Raw genomic sequence first — 21,977 nt, forward strand, 5'->3', positions numbered from 1 at the left:
CCATTTTGAACTCAAACAAGAAAATCGCTTGAATTTGCTTTTTGCCTAACATCATTTCCATAGTCTAAAATAAGAACAAAATAAACAGCAAGTAATAAGTCATTAGTAAAAAACCATAAAGCGAGAAGTGTGCATTAAAATGATGTATAACATAACCACATTTATTCAGAATATATTCCAATATCAAACAGCAAACTTCAGTAATGCAAACCCTGCAATTACTTTTGCACCAACCTAATATTATGGGAAATGCATTAAATCTACAGATAAATTTTGGAAGAATGACATCTTTACTACATTGAATCTTGCATCCCATGATCCTATTGCGTCATTTAGATCTCTGTTTTCATTGCTTTTTTTGTAGTTTTTAACTAAAGATTCTGTATATGGATTTTTGCTAAATTTGTATTTCACATGTTTTGGAGCTATTGGATATATTTTTTAAATTTCTGCATTCCTAACTATTTATTATTAGCTCAGTTCAGCCACTCAGTCATGTCCAACTCTCTGCAATCTCATGGACTGCAGCATGCCAGGCTTCCTTGTCCATCACCAACTCCCGGAGCTTACTTGAACTCATGTCCATTGAGTCGGTGATGCCATCCAACCATCTCATCCTCTGTCGTCCCCTTCTCCTCCTACCTTCAATCTTGCCCAGCATCAAGGTCTTTTCCAATGGGTCAGTTCTTTGCAAAGTATTGGAGATTCAGCATTAGAATAAAAATAATTTTGTTTTGACTTTGTATTCTGTAACTTTGTTAAACTTATTAATTCTAGGGATTTGCAGGATTATGTTTCTGCAGACTATCTGAGGTTTTCTACATCGATAATAATGATGTCTGTGGCCTAGAGCAATTTTATTTCTTCCTTCCCAATCTATATCCCCTTCAGCCCACTTCCCTTTATTCTTCCTTGCCTTATTGCACTGGTTAAGTATGAATATTCAGGAGTGGTGGTTGGAGTGGACAACTGCTTTTTCTCAATATTAAAGAGAAAGAATGTAGTCTTTCACCATTAATTATGATGTTAACTATAGGTTTTTTTACAATGCCCTTTATCAAGGCAAAGAAGATCCTCCCAGTGTCTAGTTTGTTGAGAGTTTTTTTTTTAATCATAAATCAATGCTGAATTTTGTTAAATGCTTTTTCTGTATCAGCTGATATTATCAAATGGTTTTTCTTCAGACTGATAATGCAGCGGGTTACAGAGTGAATTTCAAATACTGAACTAGCCTTGCATTCCCTCTTGGCCATGGTGCAGTATTCTTTTTATATACTGCTGAATTTGATTCATTGATATTATGCTGAGGATTTTGGCATCTCTGTTCATGAAACAGGGGCCTGTAGTACCCTGTCTCTGCCCAGTTTTGCATCATGGTAACGTCAGTCTTATAAAATGAGTTGGGAAGCATTTCCTCTTCTTCTGTTTTCTGGAAGATGTTACATAAAATTGGTTTTGTTTTGTCTTCAAATGTTTGGCAGAATTACCAGGAAACCATCTGAGCCTGGAGAATCCATTTTCAGAAGACTGCTAACTGCAAATCAGATTTCTTTAATAGTCACAGTCAATAACTATTACAGTAATAAGGCTAGTCAGGTTATCTATTTCATCTTGGGTGAATTTTGGTAGTCTGTGATTTTTAAGGAATTGGCTCATTTCATCTAAGTATCAATTTTATTTACTAACAGTTGTTCACAGTATCCTCTTATTAGTTATTTAATGTCTGTGGAGTCTGTCATGATATCCCCTCTGTCATTATGGGTGTTGGCAATGAGTGTCTTCCTTTTCCTTGTCATTATTGCTTATTTTTGTTCTTATTGCTTGTCAAAGAATTAGCTTTCCCCAGCACATGTGCATGCTAAAGTCACTTCAGTCGTGTCTGACTCTGCAACCCCGTGTACTATGGCCTGCTAGGTTCTTCTGTCCATGAGATTCTCCAGGCAAGAAGACTGGAGTGGGTTGCCATGCATCCCTCCAGGGGATCTTCCCAACCTGGGGATCAAACTTGCGTCTCTTACATCTCCTGCATCAGTAGGCAAGTCCTTTACAACAGTGCCATCTGGAAAGTCCAGCTTTGCAATAGTCCAGCTCTATTATTTCTGTCTTCAGTTTCATTAGCTTTTACCCTTATATTTATCATTTCTTTCCTTCTACTTACTTGGGTTTATTTTTCCTTTTACATTCTAGTTTATTAAGGAAAATGTTTATATCACGGATTATTTTTTTCTAATAGAAATATGTAATGCTATAAATTTCCCTCTGTGCACTGTTTCAACTGCATCCCACAAATTTTGATTTATACTTTTGTTTTCATTTAGTTCAAGTTATTTTCTAATTTCTATTTGAAAATTTCTCTTTAACATATGATTATTTGAAAGTTTGTTGGTTAATTTCCAAACATTTGGAGATATTCCTGTTATCCTTCTATAACTGATTTAGTTTGATTTCATATGGTCAGAAAATGTATCAGATGCTTTCAAGTCTTTTAAATTTGCTATTTTTATAATCCTGGACATGATCTATCTTGGTAAATGTTTTTATGTACCTCAAAAGAATATTTATTCTACTATACTTGGGTAGAATGCTCTAAAAATGTCTATTAGAACTAGTTGGTTGGTGGTGTGATTTAGTTCCACTATAGCTTAGCTGATTTCCAGTCTACCAGTTCTATTGATTACTAAAAGAGGAATACTGAAGTCTTCAACTACAACTGAAGATTTTCCAGATCTTATTTCATTTCTCTCAGTTTTTGCTTGATGTATTTTGAAGCTGTATATGCTTTCCATTTCTGAGTGAATCAATTCTTTTATCATTATAATGTCTTTCTTTATCTGTTGCTATTTTCTTTACTCTGGAATCTACTTTCTTTAATGTTAATTTAGCTTTTATTTCTTATTAATGTCTGTATGATATTTATTCCTGTATCCTTTTGCTTCTAAACTAAATAAAGCATTATAATTAAGGTGGGTTTCTTATAGACAGCAGTTAGTTGAGTCTTATTTTTGTATCCATTCTGAAAATCTTGGTCTCTTAATCACTGTGATTAGGCCAGTTACATTTAATATAATTAATGGTACATCTGAACTTAGCCCCATCATTTCCAATCTGCTAATGAGTCCATCTAGTGAGCTTTTTATATTAATTTATTTTTAATTTCTAAATTTTCCATTTACAAATGATTCTTTATATTTTACATTCCTTTTCTGAGACTATCTTTCCATTCACTTCAATAGTGTTCATTCTTACTTCCTTTTTTAAATATTAGCTTCTTTAAAGCAATTGACAAATTCACTACCAATGTCTTCTTGGCACTGGGGTCTCCAGATTTGTCTTTGTCTATGCTAGCTAGAATTTTTCTAGTTTATTGTATGTCAATTAATTTTGGCTTATATGCTGGATACCCTGAAAATTATGACTGGATTTTGTTTAAATATTCCAGAAAAGGTTGACATTTTTGTTTAAGCAGGCAATGAACCTTGTTCCCTTTAAACCACTTGTTTTGACCTGACTTTTTTGAGCTGTGATTCCAATGCCAGTTCAGTTTTCAAAGCCTGGGTTGTGCCATCTGGACTGGCCCTGCATGCCAACCACCCAGTGGCTAGTCTGGAGGCCACTGGGCAGTGGGCAGTGGTCCACCTTGTTGTTTGGTTCTCAAAGTTTTTGGTGTGCTGTTTAGGGTCAGATTCATGCATGTAGTTTGTGGTGAGCCCAGGGGCTCATTAAAAACTTTGTAGGTCACTTTTCTCTTTTCCCATTATCTCCCTGATACTTTAGGTTCCCTGGGGCTCCCTTTCTTAGTCTTTCAATCAGAGAGTAGGGCCACTATTTACCTTGCTCTGCCACATAGGTTTTGTGACTGTGTCCACATCTGGGGCCAAGCAGTGGGAAAACAGGGGGAAATACAAATGGAATTCACCCCAACACTCTTGTGACTACAACTCCTCTCAATAAAAGCAGAAGTTTATGCCTCAAAGTTGTAGGTGCCTGCAGGCTCCTGCTGTTCTCCAATTATTATCACAGCTGTTCTCACCATGGGATTATCTGTGGGCAGGAGTTCAAGATAACAGAGAAAAAGACTAAGAAACATGGGGGACTTTCACAGTTTTTAGTGTCTAGAGTCCCTTTTCATCCTACTTCAAGCCAGAAGTAGAAAGCTTCTTCTGGAACTCCCAGTGAATACATCAATGGCCACTTTGGGCTCAGGGCTGATCTGAGTCCAGATCAGGAAATACTTGAAGAAAAATGTTAAGCACTATCCCAGCACTATCTTGAAATTCTAATCTTCTTTCCCAATTTGTCTACTACTATTTACTTTTCAAGATCCTCAAATAGTTGCTTTATGTATTTTTCCCTGGTGGCTCAGCAGTAAAGAATCTGCCTGCCAATGCAGGATATGCAAGTTCGATCCCTGGGTCGGGAAGATACCCTGGAGAAGAAAATGGCAGCCCACTCCAGTATTCTTGCCTGGGAAATCCCATGGACAGAGGAGACTGCAGGCTACAGTCCACGAGGTTCAAATGAGTCAGACACAACTTAGTGATAAAACAACAACAAAGTCACATTGAATATGAGAGAGAGGTTCCTCTGTGCTTCACCATTTCAGGCAGAACTCCTCCCAGCTCTGCTTTTGGAATACAGCTCCACAGCAACACAGGGATGGCCTGGAGTCAAGTCCCATGTCAGGGTCCGCTCAGAACTTTGCCTCAATAATCTAACTACCTGGTTTTCAATCCTTTTTCTCTTCTTCCTTTCTCCTCTTCTCCCTTCCTCCATTTTTATTTTCCTTCTTTCCTTTCTTTTTTAAAGTTGGAAGCCTTTCAGTCAAAGGAGCTTCTAAAAGGAACCCTAACACAGGCCATAGATCACTCCTGGATGTTTTGCCAGAAGCACTGGTGGGTTTTAACTGCTTCCTCCTTAACACTTGACACTGCCAGCCAGTCTACTGCAGTAGGTCCCAAAGTGGGGCTGTTAAAAGCACCCAATCACCCAGGCTAGACAGTGGAGCTCACTGCACACTTGCATTTTCAAACACCACTGGTGGATTATGAAATCAACATAGTGAATCCAAACCAGCAATGGACTTTTTCAATAAACAAAACAGAATAGCAAACAGAGTGCACTTCATTTCAGGTAAGGGCTGTTTCTATTTTTGTTCTATTTTATAAAAATATACACCATGACCAAGTGGGCTTTATCCCAGGGATGCAAGGATTCTTCAATATCTGCAAATCAATCAATGTAATACACCACATTAACAAATTGAAAAATAAAAGCCATATGATTATCTCAACAGATACAGAGAAAGCCTTTGACAAACTTCAACATCCATTTATGATAAAAACTCTCCAGAAAGCAGGAATAGAAGAAACATACCTCAACATAATAAAAGCTATATATGACAAACCCACAGCAAACATTACCCTCAATGGTGAAAAATTGAAAGCATTTCCCCTAAAGTCAGGAACAAGACAAGAGTGCCCACTTTCACCACTACTGTTCAACATAGTTCTGGAAGTTTTGGCCATAGCAATCAGAGCAGAAAAAGAAATAAAAGGAATCCAAATTGGAAAAGAAGTAAAACTCTCACTGTTTGCAGATGACATGTTCCTCTACATGGAAAACCCTAAAGACTCCACCAGAAAATTACTAGAGCTAATCAATGAATATAGTAAAGTTGCAGGATATAAAATCAACACACAGAAATCCCTTGCATTCCTATACCCTAATAATGAGAAAATAGAAAGAGAACTTAAGGAAACAATTCCATTCACCATTGCAACGAAAAGAATAAAATACTTAGGAATATATCTACCTAAAGAAACTAAAGACCTATATATAGAAAACTATAAAACACTGGTGAAAGAAATCAAAGATGACACTAATAGATGGAGAAATATACCATGTTCATGGATTGGAAGAATCAATATAGTGAAAATGAGTACACTACCCAAAGCAATCTACAGATTCAACACAATCCCTATCAAGCTACCAGTGGTATTTTTCACAGAGCTAGAACAAATAATTTCACAATTTGCATGGAAATACAAAAAACCTTGAATAGCCAAAGCAATCTTGAGAAAGAAGAATGGAACTGGAGGAATCAACCTGCCTGACTTCAGGCTCTACTACAAAGCCACAGTCATCAAGACAGTATGGTACTGGCACAAAGACAGAAATATAAATCAATGGAACAAAATAAAAAGCCCAGAGATAAATCCACACACCTATGGACACCTTATCTTTGACAAAGGAGGCAACAATATACAATGGAGAAAAGACAATCTCTTTAACAAGTGGTGCTGGGAAAACTGGTCAATCACTTGTAAAAGAATGAAACTAGATCACTTTCTAACACCATACACAAAAGTAAACTCAAAATGGACTAAAGAGCTAAACGTAAGACCAGAAACTATAAAACTCCTAGAGGAGAATATAGGCAAAACACTCTCCATCATAAATCACAGCAGGATCCTCTATGACCCACCTCCCAGAATACTGGAAATAAAAGCAAAAATAAACAAATGGGACCTAATTAAAATTAAAAGTTTCTGCATAACAAAGGAAACTATAAGCAAGGTGAAACGACAGCCTTTGGAATGGGAGAAAATAATAGCAAATGAAGCAACTGACAAACAAGTATTCTCAAAAATATACATGCAACTCCTGCAGCTCAATTCCAGAAAAATAAACGACCCAATCAAAAAATGGGCCAAAAAACTAAATAGACAGTTCTCCAAAGAAGACATACAGATGGCTAACAAACACATGGAAAGATGCTCAAAATCACTCATTCTCAGAGAAATCCAAATCAAAACCACAATGAGGTACCATTTCACACCAGTCAGAATGGCTGCGATCCAAAAGTCTACAAGCAATAAATCCTGGAGAGGGTGTGGAGAAAAGGGAACCCTCTTACACTGTTGGTGGGAATGCAAACTAGTACAGCCACTATGGAGAACAGTGTGGAGATTCCTTAAAACACTGCAAATAGAACTGCCTTATGACCCAGCAATCCCACTGCTAGGCATACACACTGAGGAAACCAGAATTGAAAGAGACACGCGAACCCCAGTGTTCATCGCAGCACTGTTTATAATAGCCAGGACATGGAAGCAACCTAGATGTCCATCAGCAGATGAATGGATAAGAAAGCTGTGGTACATATACACAATGGAGTATTACTCAGCCATTAAAAAGAATACATTTGAATCCGTTCTAATGAGGTGGATGAAACTGAAGCCAATTATACAGAGTGAAGTAAGCCAGAAAGAAAAACACCAATACAGTATACTAACACATATATATGGAATTTAGAAAGATGGTAATGATAACCCTGTATGCAAGACAGCAAAAGAGATACAGATGTATAGAACAGACTTTTGGAGTCTGTGGGAGAGGGAGAGGGTGGGATGACTTGGGAGAATGGCATTGAAACATGTATAATATGTAAGAAACGAATCACCAGTCTAGGTTTGATGCAGGGTACAGGATGCTTGGGGCTGATGCACTGGGATGACCTGGAGGGATGGTGTTGGGGGGGAGGTGGGAGGGGGGTTCGGGATTGGAAACACGTGTACACCTGTGGCGGATTCATGTTGATGTGTGGCAAAACCAATACAATATTGTAAAGTGAAAAAAAAAAAATATATATATATATATATGAGTTTTCTCCTGTAGATCTCAGCCACAAAAGTTTGGAATCTATTATTCCAAACTCCTTCCCTTCTGTTATCCTTCACCTCCAGTGATTCCTCTAATTCCCTCCATTTTCCTTTGAAACAGGCCTCAAATTCACCTTTCCTTCCCTTCATCACTGCCTCAGGTCCAGCTTCCATTGTCTCTCTTGGATTACAGCAACTGATGACCCAGCTGGTCCACCTACCTTGATTTTACTCTTTCTAATCTATGAAAGATGTTGCCATTGAATCTTCTAAACCATTAACTAAATCAACTGAAGTTGACAGACCATCTGGCTCCCTCTGCCTGGGGATAAGGCCCAAGGTCCCTTCCATCCCCAGCCTCTAACCCACCTTTCAACTTCTTGTCCACCCCGTCTGGGCTCCTTTACCTCTGAACCTTCTGCTCCCATGAAGGGCTTCAATCCTAAGACTATCAAACTTGAATTAGTTACATGTGTCTTGCTTTTAAGAAAAGTTCTTAAATATAAAATATTAATATTAATTCCAAAAAACAGGGCTAATTTTTTTTAAGGTATAATTTTTTATTGTTTTTTAAAAAAGAACTTCTTATACATCAGAGACCACAACCCCAAGAAAACAAGCCCCCATCAGTTATTTGCCTGCTTGTTCATGTCCAGATGCCAGAAATGCCATGGAAGAAGCTGAAAGATAATTCCTTCCTGGCAGAGTCATCTGACTTTTTAAACAAAGAGCTCTTAAACACTGCTGCCCTGAGTAGTCTTTTAATGAGCCCCTCATCCATTCTTTCCTTCAATATTACAGTGAAATTATAGGTCACACGTACTCTGTAAATTGGCTCGGAGATTCCAGAGCTGCATGACCTTCTTAAGGGAATTATACAGTTTAGGCCAAAGGATTTTTTAACATAATGTGGTTGGGTTTTTTTAAAAAAAAAAGCACTGAAATAACTGTAGGCATATCACACATTTGACTATAAACTAGCCCTTTTTTATGTCTTGGACAAAGCTTTTATTTGTAAATGAAGCACCTACTTGTATATTCGACTCTGGAGTTCCACCATGAAACAAAAGATTTCTCTGAGTATTTCAATGTACCTTTGTGCATCACCTCCCTACTACTTATTTTTTGCATCTTGGGGTAACTTTTAATTTTGATATAATTTCAAAATAACAAAAAAAGTTGCAGAAACAGTGCAAGTAACTCTTGTTTACCCAGAGACATTTCACATAGCTCCACTAATTGTTTATGTTGTGTACCATTTACTTTATCATTCTCTTTTCCTGAACTTTTAAAATTATATTTTTAAATAAAAAATGTTTATGTTTAAGGTATATATCATGATGATGTTGAACACATACACAATGAAATGATCATGAAGTCAAGCTAATTCACATAAAACCTCCTCACATAGTTACCATTTGTGTGCATGCTGAAAGAACACAACTCTACTCTCTCAGCAAATTTTCAGAATTCAACACAGTATTGTTACGCACAGTTATCATGCCTAGACTTTAGCTCCCTAGACCTCCTCAAATGCATTTTCCCAGTCTTGATTTGATTTTCATTTGACAAAAGCAGTAGGAAGGAAAATCTATTCTACAGCCATTCCATTGGATCAGAGATTTTACCACTTGAAAATGTGATTGCAAATAATGCCTATTTATTTCAACTAAAAGTACAGAAAATAACTGACTGGACATATGAAAAATTAAAGAAAAATGACCTTACCCACAAAGTCAGCTTTCTGCTGCAAACCATTATGAGTGGTCACCAGAGTTGGTTTTCTTGTTTGGGGATTTTTTTTTTTTTTTTTTGGGAAGAGGGTGATCTGTGACTTGCCCTTTGGGAGTGAAGATGAATGTTGCTGTGTGGTTGGGTATATTCACTATTCCCTGTCCCCCAAGAGGCCTTGGAAGCACAAGATTATGGACAACACTTTCTTAAACCAGAACACAGTGGTTCTGGCTCTCTGCCAGGAGAGTTCTTGAGGTTATCTTCAGGAAGGAAAAAACCATGTCCATCACTAAAACCTTATCTCCTGGAAAGAGCTAATTCATCTTAAAAAGGGATTTCAACTTACTTTTATCAGACCATTAAAATTTACTCTTGTTAACTCTGAAATGGATTTGCCAATCCCCAATTTCCATTAAGCACCAAAACGCACAGTAAATACTGAAGAGAGGTTGATACGGTCGACATTCTTGGAACCAAGTGGAGACCTTGGCGTCTGCCTTGTTACTATCCTCTTCCCCTGTCCTGTCTGCTCTAAATAACAAGCCCAGGCCCAGTTTTCCCCAAGGGCAACTGTCAAAGAAATAGTCTTTCAGCACTGATTACTGCGTGAAAATTAAGGAGAATAAGCTGCCAATTCTAGACTGGAGACAAGAATTTAATCAGCACCAACAGCTCCAACAAGGTGTCAAAGTTTTGAGTCCCCTGCTGACATTTAGCAGTATTTGCAATGCAAATTTTCAAAAGCATTCTTGGAAAAACTGACTAACCTCTCTCTACCCTTGAATGCCCATTTGCTAAAAAAAAGGTCCCTAAAATAAATTTTAAAATACTTAACACTTGTAAGCCTCAAATGTAACTCTCCAAAGAGAGGCTGTGCAGGGCCCTTAAAACAGGATTTTCTGTCTGTTCTCCTGCTGGACCTTCCTACCAGGATATCATGTAGCAAAACTCTCTGTATCCTCATCTCTCATCTAATGCCACATATGGGATGTTGTTCTGCCCCATTCCTTTACCTGCCCATCAGCATCAAAGTTTAAATTCCAGATCCCCCTGCTAAAGGTTTCAAAGTAAGCCTCCACGAAGGGAGTCTTAATACTGCTGGGCCTCCGTGGCCTCAATTACACCTCTGCTCAGTCTCTGTCATTCCACATTCTTCCATTTTTTAGATAAGGATGAACCAAAGGAGTGAAGATAGGTTTACTGTATTAGCAGGTCCTGAGCTTCTAAACCATGTTGGCAGACTCGTAATGTCTCCATGAAAAGAAAAAGAGCCATTTTAATCATCTGTTCTATAATGATCTCCAGGACTTACATCCAATGAAATACCAGTGGAAGCCCATAGCCTTCCCAAGACACCCCTGAGCCAGAGATGAAATGAACCAGAAGTAGACTCCACAGGTTCAGCAGTGACTGGGCCGTCCTACTCACCTCATGGACTCAATCTAACCCTGCTGTTCCCACAGGGACCTTGGGCAGCACCGTGTGTCAGCAGCAAGGGCTCCCTTGATGGACCCCGGGAGAAGCAGCTCCTCCCCTGCCCTGGGGAGGGGACACACAGGAGGCATACACACGGGACATCCCCTCGTGCATGGCTTTCCTTTGTGAGCCTCTGTGACAGAGGCAAGAGGCATGAAGATTGGAGAGAGCAATTAAGCCCAAGCAGGGTGGGACAGAACTCATAAAACACCCAGATTCAGAGAAGGGCAGGGTTGGTGTGAGCCTGAGTAATTATAGAAGGTTTCCTGGAGGAGGACGACAGAGCCAGACCGTAAAGGAGGGGACATATTGAGCTTCGAGGAGACAGAGGAGCTCCCTGGCAGGAGAAGAGAAAAGGTACCTCCATGCTTCTGCTCATTTCCTCTTTCAGGGCAGCACAGCATCAAGTACAACTCACTGGGCTTGGACCCAGGGAGAAGCCGGCCTTCATGCTGCCTCCACCATTCCCTAGTTTTCAAAAACGTACAAGCTACCCAGCCTCCTGGGCCTCAGTTTACACATCTGTAAATTGGAAGAACCATCCCATCTGGACTCTATGTTGTCAGGATGAAATGGGATTATGTGTTAGCATACACTTGATGATGGTCAGGCAGTTCTTGTTGATGGCATTATGCTAGTTAATCTCTCTGGGCTTTAAGTCCATCATCTGGAAGATACAGGATTCCTCCTGAAGCCCTCCAAGGCCCTCTAGCTCCAAAATCCTACATTTTGGAAACATTCAAGTCCCTAGGGGGATGTAATACTAAGTGTCTGGCACTAGGAGGCACTCTTCTAATAGGTCTTTATATTAATACTTGCAGTTCTGGAATCCCAAATGAGACTCCATTGAAACAGTTTACTTTGGAGCACTACATAAAACAATCGACGTATTTTCCAGTATATTAATTCTGCATTTCTCTCCATTTACAATTTCAACATGTTTAGAATTTTAACTTCCAGAAAAACCTACCTTATCAAACTCCTTCCCTTACTAAATTCTACCAACTGCTAGAGAATCTGCATCAGGATGGGATTTGCTGCAGGACCCCCTACAGGGTGCTGGCTCCTTCCTGGGTTTCCCCCTGCTGCCCCTTGAAAAGGATCTGAATCCTGTGATTATCTTCGCGACCAGCATTTAAGACACTGACCTACTCAGGGTTCTCAGGGAAAAATCATTGCCTCAGAAGCCTTAAACCACAGCTCCCCACGCCCTCTGGGCTTCGCAGGTGGCACCAGTGATAAAGAACCTGCCTGCCAATGCAGGAGACATAAAAAATGTGGGCTCGATCCCTGGGTGGGGAAGATCCCCTGGAGGAGGAAATGGCAACCCATTCTAGTATTCTTGCCTGGAGAATCCCTTGGACAGAGGAGCCTGGTGGGATACAGTCCATGGAGTCCCAAAGAGTCAGGCATGACAGAAGCGAGTTAGCACGCACACACACACACTAACCTCTCCAGCCCCACATCTGATTTAATTGCATCTGTTAATCATCCACAAGTGATTCTCCTGCATAGCCAGGGGATATGAACCCCTGGTCACTGCTAAACCAAACCATGACCTGAGGGCAATGCCTGGTTAGCTAGGGCTCTCTCCACACTATCAGCACCTGCTTCTAATCAAACTCAAAGGCAAACAGGAAAAATAATGTTCCCACATCCTGATGACCACTTTCCCTGATCTCCCTGGGGCAGTGATGATGGGGACCAGGTATGTGGTGCTGGTTCCCACCAGCCCAGCTCTGCTGTGTTCAGTCACTCGGTCTTGTCCGACTCTTTGGGACCCCATGGACTGCAGCAGGCCAGACTTCCCTATCTTTCACTATGTCCTGGAGTTCACTCAAACTCCTGTCCATCGAGTTGGTGATGCCATCCAACCATCTCATCCTCTGCCACCCCCTTCTCCTCTTGCCCTCAATCTCTCCCAGCATCAGGGTCTTTTCCAATGAGTCAGCTCTTCATATCAGGTGGCCAAAGTATTGAAGCTTCAGTTTCAGCATCAGTCCTTCCAAAGAATATTCAGGGTTGATTTCCTTTAGGATTGACTGCTTTGATATCCTTGCTGTCCAAGAGACTCTCAAGAGTCTTCTCCAGCACCACAATTCAAAATGCATCAGCCTTTGGCCCTCAGTCTTCTTTATGGTCCAACTTTTACATCTGTACATGACTATGGGAAAACCCATAGTTCTGAGTATATGGGCCTTTGTCAGCAAATTGCTGTCTCTGCTTTTTAACATGCTGCCTAGGTTTGTCATAGCTTTCCTTCCAAGGAACAAGTATCTTTTAATTACATGGCTGCAGTCACTGTCCACAGTGATTTTTGAGCCCAAGAAGAGAAACCTGTCACTGTTTCAAGTTTTTCTCCTTCTTTTGCCATGAAGGGATGGGACCGGATGCCATGATCTCAGGTTTATGAATGTTGAGATTTAAGCCAGCTTTTTCACTCTTCTCATTAAGAGGCTCCTTAGTTCCTCTTTGCTTTCTGCCATTAGAGTCGTATCATCTGCATATCTGAGGTTGTTGATATTTCTCCCAGTGATCTTGATTCCAGGTTATGATTCATCCAGCCCGGCATTTTGATGATGTACTCTGCAGAGAAGTTAAATAAGCAGGGTAACAACATACAGCCTTGCTGTACTCCTTTCCCAATTCCAAACCAGTCTGTTGTTCCGTGTACGGTTCTGTTGCTTCTTGACCTACATACAGGTTTCTCAGGAGATGGGTAAGATGGTCTGGTATTCCCATCTCTTTAATAATTTTCCAGTTTGTTGTGATCCATGCAGCCAAAGGCTTTAGCATAGTCAATGAAGCAAAAGTAGATGTTTTTCTGGAACTCTCTTGCTTTTTTGATGATCCAACAGATGTTGGCAATTTGACCTCTGGTTCCTCTGCCTTTTCTAAACCTAGCTTGTACATTCTCGGTTCACATACTGTTGAAGCCTGGCTTGAAAGATTTTGAACATGACCTTGCTAGCATGTGAAATGAGCACTAGTCCAGCCTGCTTGCCCCCAAGCTCCAAATTGCTAGAAATGGCTCCTGGGCCTCCTCATATTTGCCAAGCTTTACACAGGTGCCTGTTTGATAGACCCAAGTCCAAATTTTCACTTGTAAACATTATTTTAAAATCACAGCATCAGGTAATACAAAAAATTGTGTTTCTAAATATGACAATCCCTTCCCTTCTTCCCAGAGGATTCAATTACCTTATTGTGAACCTCTACAGTGGAGTTTCAAGGATTTTTTAAAAATGTGGATCCTATGTAGTGGTCACTTGCCTACAACTTAGTTAAACCTGAATTATTTTTTTTAATTACTTATTTATTTGGCTGAGCCTGTGGCATGCAAGATATTTAGTTGCGGTATGTGGGATCTAGTCCCCTGACCAGGGATCGAAACTGGGGGGATAGTGTCTTAGCCACCAGATCACCAGGGAAGTCCCAAACCTGAACTTTTTTTTTCTTTGATATGTAATATATATTTTAAAATGTATACTCCATAATGAAGGGGGGGTCTATTCAAGAACACAGGGGCTGGTTCAATATGTGAAACTCAATGTAGTATATCATATCAATTGTCTATAGGAGAAAAATTAGATGATCACATCAACTGATGGAGGTAAAGCATCGGACGAAACCCAACGTTCAACCATAAAAAAAATTTCAGCAAATTAAGAACAGAGGGAAGCTTTCTAGACTTGACAGGAAAGCTCTATGGAAAAAAAAAAAGAACTTACAACTAACATTGTATTTGATGAAAAAATTCAATGTTTTCTCCCTGATATCAGGAATCAGTCAAGGATGTCCTCTCGTACTACTCCTTTTTTTTTTTTTTTCTTTGAGTGCCTGCAGGCTTATTGACAATATTTTCCACAGTTCATGCCAAGCCTGAATTCTTTAGAAGTATTATGAGCTTGCCAAATGTATTTTATGATATTATTTTACGTGTATTTTATGATCTAGAACAAAACCAAAATATGCTTAATAGTCACAGAATTAGAAACCTTCCTATTGTGACTCATTCATATCTGTCAAGTTGGTGACATTCAAAGAAAGGCAGAGAAGAAAAATAATGAACTTCCTTTAATATGAGAAAAGTAAATAATAAATCTCACCGTTGGTTTTGCATGTCCACTATTATCTTCATTCCAAAAAACTGAAGTATGTGTGAATGCATTTAACAGAGGCACATTTAACAATCCTATCAGACTCATGAGTGAACCTTGAAAAAATTCATACCAAGTGTAACTAGCCAGTCACAAAAGGGCACATATTGGATGACTGTATTTACATGAAATGTCTAGAACAAGCAAATTCAGAGAGACAAGAAAAGGGGGTAGGGGAGGAGAGAATGAGGCGTTACCACTTAATGGGTACAGATTTTGTCTGGGTGATGAAAAAGTTTAGGAGATAGTGGCAATGTTAGTGCAACCTTGTGAAGGTAATTAATGTCACTGAACTGTACAATAAAAATAGTAATAATGGTAAAGTATATGATATATATATCTTAATACCATAAGTAAAAATAAAATCATATCAAAACACTACTTGACTAAAAGCCAATGGCCTAATATCCACGGCAGGAAATCCCCAAAGCAACTAAGATGATGTCTCTGGCACAGAGTGTGAGCTCCAATGGTGCTGGGCGCCTCCCTGAGCACAAGCAGGTTTGAAACTAGTGCAGCCTCTGGGGAGCTGATGAGGCCACAAGGACATGCGTCCGTGGACTTCGCCACCACCCATCCCGTCTCCGCGGCCAGCACATTAGACTCGCATTCATTTAATAGCTATTTCCTGGCAGCTGTAATCACATGTTCATTAGAGCTGATTGTTTTGCCATCCTAATGGTCATTAAGGGCTGTCATTGGCAAGCATTTTGTTTTCATTTCTATAAATATATGAGCATTTCACAAGTCACCAGCTACTAAAACTGAATAAACACTTCAGACCATGCATTCTCAACAGGAGTGAGCACAAGCAAATTGGTTCTTGGGGGCAAAAATACCTTCAATATATATTCAAATGGTTTATGTTCCTCTACAGGGACATAGTACATAACAGATACATAGTCTGGGACATTAAAACTTCATGGGGGTTGAATGAGGGTACTTAAGGACAACATGTATATTAAAAGGCTCCCGAGGAAGGTGCTCATTTGAAAAACAACTGACAAACACTGCTTTATATCCTACAATTAAAGATTCTCTTTCAACACAAAATAAGCAACCCATTTGCTCTTTACAACTGAAAAAAGAAAGAAAAAAATGGCTGATTCATGTTGATGTGTGGCAGAAACCAACACAATTCTGTAAAGCAATTATCCTTCAATTAAAAATAAATAAATTTAAAGTAAAAAACTATGAAAAGTTTTCACTGAAGACCAGTGTACAGCTTTGCTGCAGGACTCACGCTAGTCTTAGCAGCACATTGTACAGCAGTCTGTGCGAGGCGCTGCCCTCCGTTTGGCCCAGACTCTCTTGGCTTTTCCCAGGACTGACAAATGCATCCATTCATGCCAGCAGCCACAAGCATCTGCTAAGCGCCAGGCACCCTGCTAGGCCCATCTGGCTGGATCCCCCTCATCCAAATGGACAGAGCTGTCAGGAATGGCGAATGCTTGGACCTCTCGCTCCACATCAGCCTTGGAAGAAGAGAAGCAGGGGGTAGGCCAGGGAAGTGGTCACGAGTTTGGATCCAGAAGCCAGGAAACTTGGGTCTGAGGCCAGGCAGCATCACCTCTTATCAAACAAGCAAGTCTGTATAAGCGAATTGACCTCTGATGCTTCAAATCCTTCCTCCGAAAAAAATGAGATGGTGATGTTTCTCAGGGGGCTGCAGGGAAAACCAAGTAAGAGATGACAATACATATTTGGCTCTTGTAAGCTGGAGGAACTACTGGTCATGCCTTTCCAAGTGAAATAAGAGGATGATCAGAATATATGCAGTTGCCTGCCATGATTTCCATCAGCAGATTCTATGTGCCAGCACCCTCCACACTCTTACAAGGCCCCTGCAACTCCCTCCTGGGGGAAGCTCTGGCCTCAAGATCAGCTTACAGGCGAATGGGCTCTAAGTGGGGACAAGCAAAGCCCAGCCTGAAGTCCCAGGGGCAGACGGGAGCAGCAGCAGGCGGCATTTCTAAGTCAGAGAAGAATTTCAGCAATGTGTATCCCTCTTCACACCAGTTATCAGGCCAAGATGCAACACACTCCCTCCTGGTGCCCAAGGACACACTAACACATGTCACTTCCTCCAAACTCAGACTCAAGAGCAGGGGAAGAAGCCTGCTGCATTCGGGCTATGATTTCGGGGGCCCCAGAAGAAACAGGCCTTGGAAATTATGCCTCTTCTCAGCTTACTGAAACTCATTTTCAGTGGGTACATGCTTCCTTTCCACAAAGAAAAGTAAGGTTCAAGCGTCCATCCGCCAGGAGATAAATGTAACCTACGCTGGGGACAGGGGTTATTAGTATCAGAGGCCCTCACTCTTTCCAGACCTCAGGGAGGGCCCTAGCCATATGTTCTGATGGCCTCATGTTTTCATGTGACTTGCGAAAGGAAGGCACTTTAACACCATTGCTTAAGCCCACGGTCTGTATCCATGCTGGTTCCCTCCACCACACTTTCTCAGATGGCAGGTGGTAGAACCATCACGAGCATTTAGAAGATCTAGCTCAGGGAAGTGAAGTAGGGGTTTAGTGGGATGTATCTACACGGTTTACCGTTTCTTCCATGTACAGTTAGATTTTTGCTGGTTGTCCTGATGAAGGAATGATTCCTTAAAACATTCCTGCAGCCCGGTGTGGCAACTCAGTGGACTGTGTGACCGAGGGGCAGGGCCAGAGCTCAGACTGCAATATGAATGTGACCTCAGCGTGAGGAACCCTCAAATACAAGATGGGAAGAAAACCAGCACTTTGGATGGAAAGAGCTGGAAGCTTGTCTGTGGTATATACTTCCAATTCCTACAGCTCCTACATGAAAGAACACTAACGGAGGTCCCCCCCCATTTGCAAATATTCTAGACATTTCCAAGAGATTACCATAAATGACCTGTGAAGATGAAAGAAACAGTCTAAAGCAAGGGTTGGCAAAACTACAGTCCAACAAATTACAGCCCATTGACCAAATCTGCTCCATTGCCTGTTTTTATAAATAAAGTTTTGTTGGGATACAGCCACATCCATACATACTGAGCAGGACTGCTTGTGCACAGAAAGGCAGAGTTGATCAGTTGCTACACAAGCCATGTGGCTCCCAAGCCCCGAAATATTTATCATCTGATCCTTTACAGAAAAAGTCTGCTGATCCTCACTCTAAACTATCAATAATATAAAACAAATTTTAGTTGGTCAACCAGAACAAAGACTGAATTACTTCCTTGATTTCTCTATAGAAAATGTGATAAATATCACTGCAGTATTAAGAGGTTAGAAAACAGTCAAAAATGCAGGAAACATTGTATTATAGAAGCATGTTAGTGAGCTGAGTAATAAGAACATTAAGATTTTTTTCTAGTTTTTGAGATGGTCTGTGGTATCTGTCAGCCTTTAATAATCTGTAATTTGTTGTGACTCATCTTCTCATTCTAAAATCTTCACTTTTATACCCCAACTCATATAAGCTTCAGGCCAGATAAACACTACATATGCTCCTACTAATACATAAAGAAGTGACACCTGACCATCTCTGTGGCCCTTAGTCACCCCCATGAAGAGCTCTCTTTGACTTCTGACGGAGGAGAGGGAAGCCAGGGACTGCTGGGAAGAAAGAGGTCTACAGAGGAAGCAAGTTGGAGGCAGGAGCTCAGAATAAGACAGGGATGAAAACCGAAACAGACACGTCTTCAGGGAGCACCAACCTTACACGAGGAGGAAAACTCACTGTGCAGATCGGTTTAAAACATGAGTGTGTTCGGGACTTCCCTGGTGGCTCAGTGGTTAAGACTACATGCTTCCAATGCAGGGAGCATGGGTTCGATCCCTGGTCAGGGAACTATGATCCCTAATGCAAAACAGCACTGCCTCCCCTGAAAATAAATGAAAAAGAGAAAAGATTTAAAAATCAACCTGCCATATAGCACCGGGAGCTCTGCTCGGTGCTCTGTGGTGACCTAGATGGATGGGATTGGCGGGGCGGGTGAGAGGGAGATTCAAGAAGACGGGAATAAATGAATACATACAGCTAATTCACTTCATTGTACAGCAGAAACTAATACAACGCAGTAAAGCAACTAGACCCCAATAAAAATAAATAAAATACAAGCCACAAAATTATTTTAAAAAAAAACAAACCATGAATGTGTTCTGTCTGAGCAAAGTGCTAAAGGAGTAACAGAGGAGGTGGAGATACTGGCAGGCGCTGCAGCTGAATGGTATGTGATTAGTAAATAATAATCACATACAAATCGCAGTCTATTAGAAATGAGAAGAGAATAAAGTCAGCTAGTCTTACTTTAAAAAGCTTCCTTCTGGGGGTGGGGTTTGGTGTGGGCGAGGATCGGCCTCGATCCACAGCAGGCCCTGAGGCTCATCTTTCTCTCCTCCTCTCTCTGCGGAGCCAAGAGCCTCAGTGTCAGAGAGAGGGGCCTTGCGAAGGGAAGCAACGCCACTGGGTCCCCAGCTGGTAGGTGGTCTTGCTTTAGGGAGGTGATCAGAGGCGGAGGGTTCTGAAATCTTCTAGCTGTTCCCCCTCATCCCTCCCTGAAAAGCTGAACAGGCCCCAGAAGAATCCACCTCCATGAAACTGTCAAGGGACATCAGGAAGTGATGGCTGGCTGTGGTCCAAGGAGAAGGTCAGCAGAGAGAAGACAGTGCTTCACAACACGTGACGACAAGGTGGGGGCTGGAGCCAGGTGGTCCTTCGTATCCTGTGAAAACACTGGTGGCAACAAGACAGGCTGTGGAGGAGCTGGGGTGGACGGCTGAGCTGAGCACAGGGCTTTGGATGAGAACGTGGGCACAGACTGCACACACTGAAGCTCACAGGGCTGCTGGGAGGTGACTGCCACCGAGGGTGGGCCAACAGGACAATCCCAGGAGCCCTCACACAGTGGCTTACACATAAGGAATCATCTTATCAATGGTGCTAAAATCAATACTGAAACTTTTAAGGGACTCCCCTGATTCTAGACAACTAAGGCACAGCTATAAGGATTAACCAGGAAGGTTTCAGATTGTCATTTAAATTTCAGTTCATCTGATTAACAATGCAATTTATGGTATTTTTCTTTGATTAAGAATCAATTTACAATCTTTTTAATACACATCTGGAGATGTAAAGCAACCTTTCTTCCAGAGAACAAGTAAAATGAGAAAGGTTATAAAACCCAGCTCCATCAAACGTAACTGTCAGCCTCACAAATCTGTAACTTCTGTCACACTAACACGTTCTAACCTAGAGAAATTCTCACACACGTGCACAAGGGCATACATATAAGGATTTTAATAACGTCAGTGCTTGTAACACTGAATAATTGAGGCAACTCAAATGTCCATGATCAGGAGATGGCTCGTGAAACTGTGTATCCATACACAAATATGCCACTCTATGACAAAAATAAATACACCAGGATGAGTCTTAATCTTGTTAAGTCACAGAAAAATAACATAATACATTTATAAGAAGTTTGCAAACATATACACAGGACTGTAAAAGGATGAGAGATTAATATGGGTAGTAGTCAGGACAGGAGGGGAAGAAAGACTTAACTGCTGGGTGCCATGCAAGGCAGCGTCAATGACACTATTAATTTTGATTTCTTAAGGTTAACAGTGTGTCCACAGCTATCTTATTTTTCTTTATTTCTTTTTATACTTCAAATATTTTGTGATAAATTTAAAAGAATAATTCCCAAATTAATTCCAAATTGATGGATTCCAGGACAATGATGAATACATTCTTTAAATCTATTCACTCTCCCTAAAATGCTGTCATTTGGTGTATTCTCTTTGAGTCTTTATCCAGATGAATGTTTTACGAGGTTTTAATGATGAAAAACAACAACAAATGATGATATACCATGGTATATTAATTACCATATCATTACTGAATATTAAATATTAAGCATTTTTAACATTGAAAATGTTTGGAATTATCATTTAAAATAACCCCCAAATATTTCAGTGCACAGATATGCTATAATTTTAACCACTCTTCTTTTCTTAGATTTCTTCTAACTCCCCATCACAAATAATGCTGTACAGAATATTTTTACATGCACAGTATCTCTTTCATTTTTAGAGGTGCTTAAGATATGTACCCTGGAGAAGGAAATGGAGACCCACTCCAGTATTCTTGCCTGGAGAACCCCACGGACAGAGGAGCCTGGTGGGCTACAGTCCATGGGGTCGCAAAGAGTCAGACACTACACTACTAAGATATTTACCCAGAGACAGGATTTTCATAAAAACTTTGATCATTTTTTTGTGAATCATTATATACTGTCAACACATTGAAATATTAATGGCTGCAAAACTTTTGTTCTGGCCAAGATTAAGGAATATGCATCATCTTTCCTCTTCTGCTTAAGACATATAAAATACTTACCGCTTTCAGAAAATTCCCAGGCATGACACGGGGAAAAGGACCCTAGGCAGAGCTAGGGAATCATCAGACACTAAGTTGGGAGACTGGTGGGGAGCAAGATAAGGAGAATTCACAGAGCCAAATATGAGTGTGTAGCCCAGAGAAGAATCTGGAAATCTATAGAGGGTCCCTCTGAGTATTCAGCAGAGTACTCATCAGTACATGCAAGGGAGAGATCTGAGATCAGGGAAAGAGGCAGCCAAACAATCAGAAGTACTCATACTTGGCTACTCTCACCAGCCAGACTAGAACCTCATAATTCGTGAAGAATTGGGAATAGACTCAAAAGGATCTTGTCTTAGTCATGGCAAATAATTAGCCCTATACTAAATGCTTCTCTGATATCACCTAAAAGCAAAACCCAGAAGGATCAAATGGTTTCCACATAACTTAACCGTCCCAGAATAAATTAAAACTATCCCAAAACAAATTTTTTAAGAATACAAAAATATCAGCATGCAATGAGATAAAATTCAGTTTGGAATTCAATAAACACAAAATTATGAGGCATGCAAAGAAGCAGGA

At 40.4% G+C, this 21,977-nt stretch overlaps 1 protein-coding gene across 2 annotated transcripts in view; it reads right to left on the bottom strand.

Annotated features, from left to right (window-relative positions):
* Positions 1 to 21,977, bottom strand: part of FHOD3 (formin homology 2 domain containing 3) — a 529,299-nt gene that overhangs the window by 217,554 nt on the left and 289,768 nt on the right. The gene's annotated exons all lie outside the window — the stretch shown is intronic.

Source organism: Capricornis sumatraensis, chromosome 21 (genome assembly GCF_032405125.1).
Source record: "Capricornis sumatraensis isolate serow.1 chromosome 21, serow.2, whole genome shotgun sequence".
Classification (NCBI taxonomy): domain Eukaryota; kingdom Metazoa; phylum Chordata; class Mammalia; order Artiodactyla; family Bovidae; genus Capricornis; species Capricornis sumatraensis.